Source organism: Python bivittatus, unplaced genomic scaffold, assembly GCF_059951505.1.
Source record: "Python bivittatus isolate LINGU-HERP-01145 unplaced genomic scaffold, Pbiv_v1 ctg000080_np1212, whole genome shotgun sequence".
Classification (NCBI taxonomy): Eukaryota; Metazoa; Chordata; class Lepidosauria; order Squamata; family Pythonidae; genus Python; species Python bivittatus.
Window position 1 is genome coordinate 85,950,454 of NW_028277035.1, and position 12,106 is coordinate 85,962,559.

The window sequence follows — 12,106 nt, forward strand, 5'->3', positions numbered from 1 at the left end:
TTCTGATCGTGCTGATGGATTCTGTACAGCAGGCTTGTCTTTCTTCATCATATTTCCTTACCTTTTATACTGTATTGCTGTATGCTGGTCTATGGCCATAGTAAAGTTTAATTTGAATTTGACTATGTCCTTAAGCCAGGACAATATTTTCATCTGTAGACCTGAAACGCTCACCTTGTTCATTCCTGCAGGCTACGTTGCTGCTAAATCCTGAACAAACAGCCATGCTGTTTTCGTTTGTTGGTGTCCTGCTGCCCTCAGCCTGGAGTCAGTTAATTAATGGTTACAAGGTTGTAAATCCAGCAGGCAAAGGTGTAATTGTAAATACAGGCTGATTTCAAAGGGAAGGGAGTTCCTCCAGATACAACACAAAGTTCACGGGCAAGTCGGTGTTTGTTTTCTGAGTCAGAATGAGGTAGAGCCCATTGCAAAGTAGAGCATTGGGCACGCCAGGTGGGCTGTCACGGAGAGCTGTGGCAATGACAGCCTGTGCTCAGGCTGGACCAAGATGCCAAAAGCTCTCTGCCTGGGCACAGTTGGCATCATTTGGTTGATCCCCAACACCAGGCTCCTCCAGTGTTGCCCTGCCTGTGCCAGATGCATCTCTGGATGGTGAGCACTCCTCTGCCTTCATCTTTCTGACTGTTCATGCAGAGCTAGCAGCATTCTTGTGGGCTGGGAGGGGGGCCCTCCAGCCTGAATCACAAGGACCAGAAGGAGTGGGTGAATGCAATCTCACCATCGCTGCCCTGTGTTTCTGCCTGCCTGATTGCCTTGTCATGGTCTTCCTTCTCATTTGAGGATGACTTTCCAGCCAGAGGCACAATGGTTTAGTCAGGGTTTTTTTTTTACTTTTTATTTTTTAGTGACGTTCCTAATTGGAGAGCCAGAAAGAAAGAAAGATAAGGCTGCTTCTGTTTCTGGGTCTTGCTACTCTGCCAATCTCTCTCTCTACTCAGAATTAGGGCTGTATCTCTCTAGCCTGGCTTCCCACCTTTCCCAGTACAAATCCATAGATTAACTGCCCTGTGCCACACAAACCATTCTAATGTCCCAATTCTTCTTCCAGAATTCCCAGATCCCATGGATTTAAAGGTTCTTGGCCCAGACTCATTGAACACAATATTTTAACAATGAAATCCACTGAGGCCCTGTTGACCCAACTCAAGGATTGTAGCATAGCAAAAAGGTAACAGGATACGTAACACGGCTTAAATGGAAGTGAAAGGGGGCCATGAAGTTCTCTCTGTCCTGTCCTGAGAGAAGCAGCTGATACAAGGGACCATCCCTGTTTATCCTCAACAGTTTGTCACTGCCAGGGCTGGTCCTGAACTCCAGGCCAAGAACACCTTGTTCCATTTCTTCTGCTTTTGAATAACTGCTGCTTCTTATTTGCATGTACTAATTAAAAATATTTTTAGCCTACTGTCTAAGCAAAAAGCACCCCAAGCTTTGAAGAAAAACAAATCAAATCAGGATTAAAATATAATCCACTTTAAAACCAAGATTTACCACCCATCTAGAAGGGTGAGACTCAATAAGAAAATCAACCACATAAAACTAGGAAAAGCAATGGGAAAAATCCATCAGCCAATCCTGAACTTTGATGGCACTTCCACAGAAGACCTCTCGATCAATTGGAAAAGCAGCTTCAGACCACTGTGATCCCATCATGTTGGCTACAGTCAATTCATGTCTGGTTCAGTGACTGTATACTTGAATCTGCAATAAAATTAGGATTTACCTTTTTAAAGCTGCAACTCTTTTGGAAGATCCATTTCCATTTGGAGGAACTCCTGTCTCACCATGTCTCCAAGTGCCTGGTTTTCATGCCTTTCAAAGGGAAAAGTAGACTGATATCTTTCAGCTCCCTCACTAGGATTTTATTATACATGACCAGAAAAATCCACACAACATATGAATGGGAAGGTACATGCAATTTGTGTTATTTTCTCTCTTGTGTGAAGTAGGGACGATTTTTGTTACTGTGGGATCTGCAGCAGCTCAGAAGAGGGCAGAGACTTCTACCCCTTGTCTTCTGTGTTTCATGACCAGGAAGATGAAAGACAGCTACAGTTCACCTTCAGACTGCTTTGGAGGGCTTGGGGAGTAGAAATAGGGGCAGCATGGAAGTTATCTGAGGGAACTGGAGCCTCAGGCAGTACTGTAAGGCATTCAAAATGGGAGTGCCCCCTGCAAGGGCCCACATCTTGATGAATACTGGCTTGGCTTGTGGGACGTACAGATTTAGAAGGAAGCCTCTCTCAATGTCCTTGTGCAAACCTTGGGTACTGTTGCACTGTGCTCTGAAGCAAATGGGTAACCAGGGCACGCTATCCTAATTTGCATCTTAGACGCACCATTTGTCAGCAAGTCATGCAACGCCATCCCTCTCCATGCATGGATATGATCACGGTCACTCACAGAGACATACAGAGATTTCTTCACTTGCATCTAATCACAGCGTCAACATCTTCTGGCAATCTCTGATTTCTGCTATAGGTTCCTAACATTGCCTTTCACCTGATCCACAGCCCTACCTGAGGCAGCCTTAAGTCAGCTGTTTCGGTTGTGAGTATGTTTTCCATTTATCCCAATACATTTTGGGGGTTCATAAATACAAGCTGACAGACATCACCGGCCATCCTCTGAGTGGCAGAGTCGGGTGACCCCTAGGGGGCGGATTGGCCCAGCTGCTGGTGGCTTCTTTAGACCAGGGATTGCACCTTCCCCTCCCCTCCAATCTGTGGGCAACATGGGTTGGGCAGAGGGAGAGTCTGGGTCCTTCCAACCAGCCCTTGCCCCCGTACCCAGCAGGTCTCTGATCCAGTCCCTCCCTGCAAGAGAGGGATCAGCCTGAGAATGACAGCACTGGAGGAGACTCCCGCTGCACCACACGACGCCTCCTCCCACGAGTCTCCTGTTAATTAGACTAAATCACAGTTTTTGCAGTCTCCTGAAATAAAAGAGCCTGACTTAACAGCTGACGGGCATACAGGAGGCTGGGTGGTACAGCGGGAGCCTTCCTCCTCTGCTCGTGTTGCCTGTTAGCTCTGAGTCAGCTCATCCCGCCTTCTGCCACCTTGCCCAGCCTGGTCGGCATATGGGGAGGCTGGGAGAGGAGGCAGGCGGGGGGTTCAGATGGTTCCTTCAGATCCTCCAAGTCTCCACCTCTACAAAGCGACTGGCAAAAAAGGAGCCTTTGCCGTTCCTTCTCCTGCCAGGTTTCCCAGCATTGGCAGCTGATCCTGGGCTGGGAGGGAGAGTAGGCCTAGGGGCTTGGAAGGGGCCAGCGATCCCCTTCTATTCAATGCTGTGGTTAATTAGCCTGGACAGTGCCTGAGGGAATGGCCTGCAGTTGTTCTAATTTTCACTCTTTTATGGACAGGTGGTCCTCACTTAACCACTCGTTCAGCGACCCTTCAGATTTATGATGGTACTTAAGACTGGTCCTTGTACTTATATCGGTCGCAGTGTCCCCATGGTCATGTGACTGCATTCTGGGCACTTGGTACCCAGCTCACAATTATGACTTTGCAGCGTCCCACAATCATGGGATCGCCATTTGCAACCTTCTTTGCTGGCTTCCCACAACCAAAGTCAATGGGGAAGCCAGCAGGAGGTCTAAAAGGGTGACCCCATGACGTCCTTGCTCAATGATGACATGGGATTTGCTTAACGACTGTAACTGGAAGTGTCAGAATTTCCGCCGCAAAGTGGTGCAGTCACGTGACATTGCTTTTTATGACCATGTTGCTTAGTGATAGAAATTCCAGTCCCAATTACCGTAGTTAAGTAAGGATGACCTGTACACATAACAGCAGCAGAATAGAGATGGAAAGTAGGACACTAGGAGATCCCTCCTCTATTCTGCATCATGAAGAAAGCAATTTGATAGATAAGGATACTGTATCCAACAGCTGATACCCTGTAGTTAGCATCTGAACACAAATGATGGTTGTTTTAAAACCCAAAATGTCAGTGGGATCCTGAACCATGGTCAGTATTGCCAGCTTTACAAATGAAGATTATTTTTTTCTAATTACAATGGCCTTTGAATGATAAATGAGCCAACAGCCCGGGCACTTTTCCCACTAACCTAGAATTACAGGTTGCCTAAATACCATCTGCTAAATCTACCCTTATCCATCCATTTGAAGATGTTAGAGTTAGTTCCTTATTTCCACTTCTGTATGTACATAGAACTATCCACCTATTTAACAGAGCTCAAGTATACTCCATCAAGTATACACACACTTCTGCACAAACACATTTTGGATTATTTCTTGTCTTTTTTTATCTTATACAAATTCAGTTATAACTTATATTTCCATATCTGGCTTTTCCCTTATCAAAACTGTCATAACAGTTTTATTTTTTCATATCACTCATGAATGTGTGACAATGTCAAATGATGACTTCAAAAATGAACTGGAGGAATCCACCCATAATGAGCTTGGACCACTCCAAAGATCCAACCACTTTCCCACAAGAGTTCCCCTACACAATGGCATTCAAACATGTCCATAGCAATGCTTGGTTAGGCCACAGGATCCAATCAAGTGTAATCAAGCATAATATCTCCAATTGTTCATTTTTACTATCCAGGACTGTGTACATTTTAATTCCTTCTTTAAAGTATTGATTGAACTCTGCTTCAATTTTTTGTGCATTAGAAATTAATAATTAATTTCAGTATCATATCCAATTGTTCACCAGCCCCATTATTTGTAAAATAATGTTCTTCCCTAGGACGTCCTACAGGTTCTTAGCTGCCAAATGGTGTTAGCCAATACATCATCACAGATGCCAAGAGCTATCCAGTTTTGTTTTTCAACGAGTCTTCTAAAGCAGCGTTTCTCAACCTCAGCAATTTTAAGATGGGTGGACTTCAACTCCCAGAATTCTGAGAGTTGGCTGGGGAATTCTGGGAGTTGACGTCCACACATCTTGAAGTTGCTGAGGTTGAGAAACGCTGTTCTAACGTAACTTCAACTTTGTGTTCACTTTGGCTGTGTTGGCTTGTGGATTATGAGAGTGGAACTTCAACATGACTAGTAGACATCAGATCGAATACTGTTCCTCTCTGTGGTAAAATTATGACAAACGTGCTCATTTGTGATGGCTGCATGAAAAGCAAGGTCAAAAATGGCTCTTTCATCCAGGTGTTCCCATCTAAGCAAACCATTTCTTATAATTTGTAGTTTTTTAATGTGCTCTTTAATCACATTGTTTTTCAGTTTTAAAAATTCCCAAGGTGAAATGCAAATGACACAGTGGTTATTAACCAAGCCTTTGCAAATATGTAGGGCACACCTTGGAAAGCCACATCCACAGAAGTCAGTACGGCGTAATAATACGAATCCGGATGGACAAATTAGGGTGTGTGTTTTATCACGACAGGATGCGCTTGAATTACAGAATGAACTAGCAGTCTGGAAGAGCTCGGAGTCCACAAGGCTATTTTAATGTAAATTGGGATGGGCGTTCCATTTGCAGCTTGGAGCTACTGTACTCTTTAAAATATATATATGTTCATTTGCTTGCTGAAGATTTCTGGGGATGGGGGTTGCATTGCCCTAATATCACTTCAGGGACAGCGGCAGAATTTTCATCTGCTTTTGACTTTTTTTTTTTTTCAGGGAGGTTATACTGAGCTATTAAAAATGTCAGACACCTCTTGTATGTTATTTTATTTAAAAATGCAGCAAGAAATCATACTGAATCACAATGATGTCATCTCACAGGACTCTTTGACCTACAAAAAGAAAAAAGACCGGGGGTGTACATGTAGCCCCATTTTATAGATTGTCCAGCCTGGTGTACAGATTGGTAGAGAGGCATTGTTTCCCTGCCTTTGTCTTGTTTTTATCTGGTTAAAACTTCTTCAGTAAAATTATATTTCTAAAAAATATATTAAAAAAGAATTGGTATATTTGTTAGTTTAATACAGGGTTTTTCTATCTTGGCAACCTTAAGGTGTGTGGACTTCAACTCCCAGAATTCCCCAGCCAGCATGCTGGCTGGGGAATTCTGGGAGCTGAAGTCCACAAATCTTAAAGTTGCCAAGGTTGAAAAACACTGGTCTAATATCTTCCCTTGACAACCAGCTTTGTAGGGCAGATAGTCTAGGGCCACAGGATCTGGGATGGTGGTGGTGGGGGGGGGGGCGAAGATTATTAATCAAAAGCACCACAAACGTAGATCTGGGATCCATCTGTTCTCCCATGTTCTGGCAGGAAGGCATGCCCTCTTAACCCTTTGGGCTGGTTTTGCCTTTATTTGTCCAAACTTTTACTTTCAAAAATATGCCTTAAGTCTTTTAAAGTGCCTTTTCTAAGTGGGGTGGTGGCGATGGGTGACTCCGTTCCTCAGCTAGAGGTTGCACACCAACGTTTGGGATCTCAGAATTTGGAGGTGGAGATGAAACTAAATCTCCTCCAGAGCAACAGAATTTCAGTGCTCGTTTGCCAATGCAGCAATTTCTTCCAACCCCGTTTATGTTTGTGTATGCATGTGTGTGCGGCATGTATACTCATTTCTCCTCTTTCCTGCAGGCCGCCTCTCCCCTCCCACCTTTTATTCATGTGTCACTGATTAAAATGGCAGTGACTAAATATAGCTTATTCCAAGCCACTGAATACTTGATCCGCACAGACTGGAGGGGGAAGGGAAGCCGCTGCCAACCGAAATCCAGGTCTGGCCTTGCAGTGAATGGGTCAAGAAGAATCAAAAGGCAGCCGTGGTTGCAGGATGACTGCAAGGCATGGTCAGAAAGGTGAAGATGGCAGCTGCAGTGGAGCGATCAAAGCTCCACCTGTTTTTTTACGTGCAACACGTGTTTTTTTTTTTAGCACACCCTCCAGACACCTCTAGAGGGTTGGCAAAGAGTGGTAGATCCTTGGTCTGATCCAGCAAGAGCTACACTTCTTAAGGCACCACAGCTCAGGGTGAATATCTGATCACACAACTTCAGCAGGAGCGTAGCTGCAGCTTTGATAACATAAAGAGAGTTTGGCTTGTGGCTGACCCTCTTGCATTATTACCATGATTATTCAATTGTGTACCACCTGATTCTCAACAACCCTGGGCAGTTGTCTTGCGTTGGGGTAACCGGACCCAAGATGAAGAGATCATCCCTGATTAAAAGAAAGAGGGAAAGAACAAGATGGCGGTTCATCTCAAGGGAGGGCATGAAAAATAGGGGCTGCTAGTCCAGTTCACCCTTATTTCACAGCGGTCACACTGTTATTAGAGAGCAACCATGGCAGTGGAGGTGTTCTCCCTAGAGCAGAGTCTCCACCTCTTGGTCTGGTGGGCACATTTGGAATTTGGGGACTTGTTGGAGAACAATGGTTCCTGAAGGACTTGGCCATTCATACAATGACTGCCCTGTGGGATGCAGCCACTTGGAAAAGACCAATTTACCCCACCGGATGCTTTGCCCTTTCAAACAAAGTCCTGAGCCACTGCCAGCCTTAATATGTATTTTATTACAATGCTTGGCAAAGCTGAGAAGAGGAGAAGGAGAAGACAACCGATGAAGTGGATGGATGGGCTCAAGAGGATCACTGGAAGAGCTGCTGGTTTCCAGTGGGGATCAATTCAAACAGCAGGCACTCATCCATACAGTCACCAGGGCCTGGTGCCAGTTCAATGGCACCCAACAGACAAAGAAAACAGATGGGCCTATATGGGTCCTTGGGTACTTTTGGAAATAGAGATCACTATGCAACATGTCAGCTTTCCTAGTTTTAAAGTGAAATGTTAGGTGGACTTTTCCTGTGTGCCCTTCTCCACGCATATCTGTGTATCTGGTTGCACAGACTGCACTATTAAGCATAGCGTCTTGCTTGGCTCCATCCTTTCCAAAGCTGTCTTCACTGTCCTTGGTGGGAGGAGCTGTTTGGTTGATGTAGCCTTTGCATAAGTCCAGGTGAAGGGCAGAGACATGCTTTTCAGCACTGGAGTCATCCCACTTGATTTCCTGAGATTTTGCACTCTGGCTGAAGGACTATAGACAGTCACATCAAAAACAAAACTGATGTTCATTCAGCAGAGCTTTGGCTCCTCAAAGAATTTCTCCCTAAACTCTCTGCACATGGGTAGTGGGTAAACCTTTTTCTTGATATAGCTGTTAAGACTCCTCTGTGCCCCTGGACATGCTTGTGATCTATGTCTTTGCATTGACATAGTTGGTTTAGGTCTATCCCGTGCTTAGATGTCCCTCATTCAACTTGACTTGAAAAAATCCAGGTCATTATGATTTCTTTTCTGAGTAATTTTGGGGGCAGAGAAAGACAGAAAAAGATGGGTCAACTTGTTGATGCTCTTTGTAGTCTACCATTGCAGATGCCTACTCTTTTTGTATGGAGTATGGGAACTTCTCATAATGGAACCCTGCTAGCCGGAAATGTCAAGATTGGAGAGATCTGTTAGACATGGGTCTTTTTTGGTTGCTAACGCCTTAGTCAACACTTCATGTAGATGACACAGCTTACAGAGGCCACTGTCTGCTATTCTTGGAAAGATCTTCGGTTTCTTAAGCAGGGCTGTTCTATTTGGTTGCACCATAGTGATATTCCAATCTGTCCCAGACTGAGACTGAGTTCAATGCTCTTCCTGGATCATGACCAAACATCTTTTCTGCTTGAACAGAACAACCTTCTCAAGTGCTTCCCTGGCCATGGGGGAAAGAATAGTCTTTCCTTTTGGGTGGGCTGCTGCAGTGTCTTGGAGGGATTAGGTATTACCCCTTGGTTCATCTGCCATGAATAGCACCGTTCAGGTTGGTTTTAACTTAATAGCTGCAATTTCTAGGTTGGGTAGTTGGTTGCTGTTCACTCTGATCAGTACAGGGTGTCTAGGTTGCTGCTGAAACTGGCCACTAGAGGGCATCTAGGGTTGCCATTCAATCTGGTAGCTTTTCATCCCTATAAGTAAGGAAAGCTTTGGAAATTCAGTCCTAGGGTGTGTGATTCAAACTAGCATTCTTAAGACCAAAGGGTTGGGCACTTTCGGTTTTGAGGAATATGAGCAATCAAGACAATCCTTCCACTTTTTTTTCTTCTAATTTCTTTTCCCATCCTTTTGCAAATGTAACAAGCCAAGCAAAGGAACTGGTTGACTATTGGTAGCTCTCGTTAACACATGATGGAAGCAGCAAGATACTGATTCAGCCTGGGTGATTTTAAATTGAAGTTTAAATTACATGTCATTCTTTTTACTTTTTCTTCTCATAAGAAACATGCATTACTTAAATCTCATTTAATAGGCCATTTAGTTTATACCATTCCAGTGTGACCTAAGCTAAGCTGCCTATTAGATGAGATTCCAGGGTTTTCTTATAATCCAAAATAAATGTCCTTCATAGCAACCTAACCAGCAAAAGGGGCAGAGTCAGATACAGTAGAAATGCAAAAGAAGATCCTTTCCATTCCAAACAGATGGTGGTTGCTGAAAACGATATGGAGTGATAAAATGGTAGGTCAGTGGTAAGGTAAAAAGAGATATGATTCTTAGCTGCTCTGACAAACCATTAGTGCCTGGCAATCACATTTTCTAATGGAGGATTCCCCAGGGATCTAGTCTCTGCAGTGAACACCGGGATGTCTTTGAATCAGCTTGACTAAATATTGGGGTTTTAGAGGGCAAACAGTTACAGCCATTAACATGAATAGAGCAATTAATGCTAAGCATGGGAAGATCAAATGGGGTGGTGTGGTATGTACAATCGCATTAAGGCACTTGTGGCAGAACATCTGTCAAACACCTTCCCAGGCACATTTTACAAACTAATTGTGATGGAAGGCAGGAACAGGGAAGGTTCTGGAACGGAGCTTCAAGGTTGCCAGGAGGGGGGAGAGATATTCCAGGGGAAGCACCTCCTCGGTCCCCAGCCGGAGTGTGGGAAGGCCAAGAGAATGAGGCTGGCCCTCATTCCCTAGGGCCTCATGGTTATAGTTCCTGTTGTGGTGGTGTAGATTTAGTCTGGTGAGATTCTGTCTATTAGGTGTAAGCTAATAAAGGAGCTAAACTGTTCTGGACTGTCTCGCTGTTGTTCTTGGGCTGAACCTGACACTAATACCCATTAGTTTTTATATCAGTCTTTTTTTTAATTATTCTTTGCATAATGGAACAGTGAGAGCACCCTTCCAAATTCTAGGCACTGATACAATCTTCATACCTACTAGACAAGTTGCAAATGATACCCATATTTTAACATTTTTCCAGTTACTGTCTACACCTGCAGCTGTACCATTTTTCAACATTGCCAGACCATTTGTTTCCTTTTCATTGTTTTCCCCCCTTTTACACTAACTTTTATAGCATTGCTTTCAGTTCCAATCTTCAATACATCACTATTATTACCATATAAATAAAATACTCCTTCCAGCATTCCCTCATTTCAGTTTCATCACAATCATTTAATCATTTTTATTCTTGATTCCATTCACCCTGCTGGAGGCTCCTTGTTTAGCCCTTTTCACCCACTTCCAAAATAATTTTTTCTTTCCATCAAAATTGTTCTGCATTTTCTCTAGCTCTTTTAACTGGTCCTTGCTGTCTTGTACTATATTCCTGACAACTATTTTTTTATGTATATAAGCGTTATACATATTATAATTCTCTCATTCTCATTTTTCTCTTATATGCATTTTTTCTTTTCCACAACTCTTTCATTTCATTATTCCACCAAGCATCTTTTTTCATATTTCCTATTAATGCAACTCCACAAACACTCCTGTAACATAATTCTTATTACTCTGTTGCGAGCATCTTCCACAACCTCTTTACTTACATCCACTTTATTTATTTATGTATTTATGTATTTATGTATTTGTCAAATTTATATGGCTGCCCATCTCACCCAAAGTGACTCTGGGTGGTGTACAATTAAACCAGGAATTAAAACATTTTACAAACCCATTAAAACAATAAGCATAGATAAAACAAGACCATGAGAGGAAAGATATTACATACAGTATAACGAGAGTGCAGGCTCCCTGTTACCAGGGAATCCCCAGGCTTCCTGAAAAAAACATGTTTTAAGGGCTCTCTGGAAGGCCATAAGGGTTGGGGCTAACCTCACCTTGGGAGGGATGATATTCCAGAGGGCAGATGCCATGACAGATGTAACTCCAATGCGCTCTACATGGGACTACCCTTGAAGAGTATCTGGAAGCTACAGCTGGCACAAAATGCAGTGGCATGGACAGTTTTGAATGCCCCCGGGGGGCACATATAATTCCTCTGTAACGTGAGCTGCAATGGGTGCCGGTTTGCTTCTGGGTCCAATTCAAGGTGTTGGTCATCACCTTTAAAGCCCTCCGTGGCACAGGACCAGGTTATCTGAGGAGGCGTCTTGCCCCCGTTATATCAGCCCGCCCCATTTGGTCCGGCAGAAGGGGCAGGTTGCAGACCCCACCCGTCAAGGAATTTCGGCTGGCGGGGTCTAGGAGGAGGGCCTTTTCTGCCGTGGCCCCCACTCTGAGGAACAACCTACCACCTGAGGTGCGGTCCACCCCCACGCTCCTGGCCTTCTGGAAGAGTGTGACATCTTGGCTATGCCAGATGGCCTGGGGGCCTGATAATGGCTCATATTGTTGGAATTGGCTGGTGGGGTAATCGATTCTGCCCCCCCGCCATCTTGGATTGTATATAGTCTTTTCATATAGTATTATTCTTTAGCTAATTTAATATGGATATTTATATTTTTATTGTTTTTAATGTTTGATTTTAATTGTAAGCTGCCCAGAATCACCCTCTGGGGGAGATGGGCGGCATATAAATTTAATAAATAAATAAATAATTGGGAAGAGGCCGTCCTTTAGATAACCTGGCGTCACAGAATCACTTCCCATTGATCCTGTTGGGAGATGAACTACCGCCATCCTTCCCCCTCTTTCTCCTGCGCCAAGCGCCCCCCACCCCACCCCCCACCCGTCTCCTGCTCTGATGTTTAATCCTTGCCTAGCATAGTACTCTTCAGATGGACTAGCACATCCAGAAGGCATGGAGGTGAGGGGGGAGTGAAGAACCAATTCTGCCTGAAGTTTCTTTCATGGCACCTTTATAGGCATCTCTGAATAATTTCAAAGTGTGG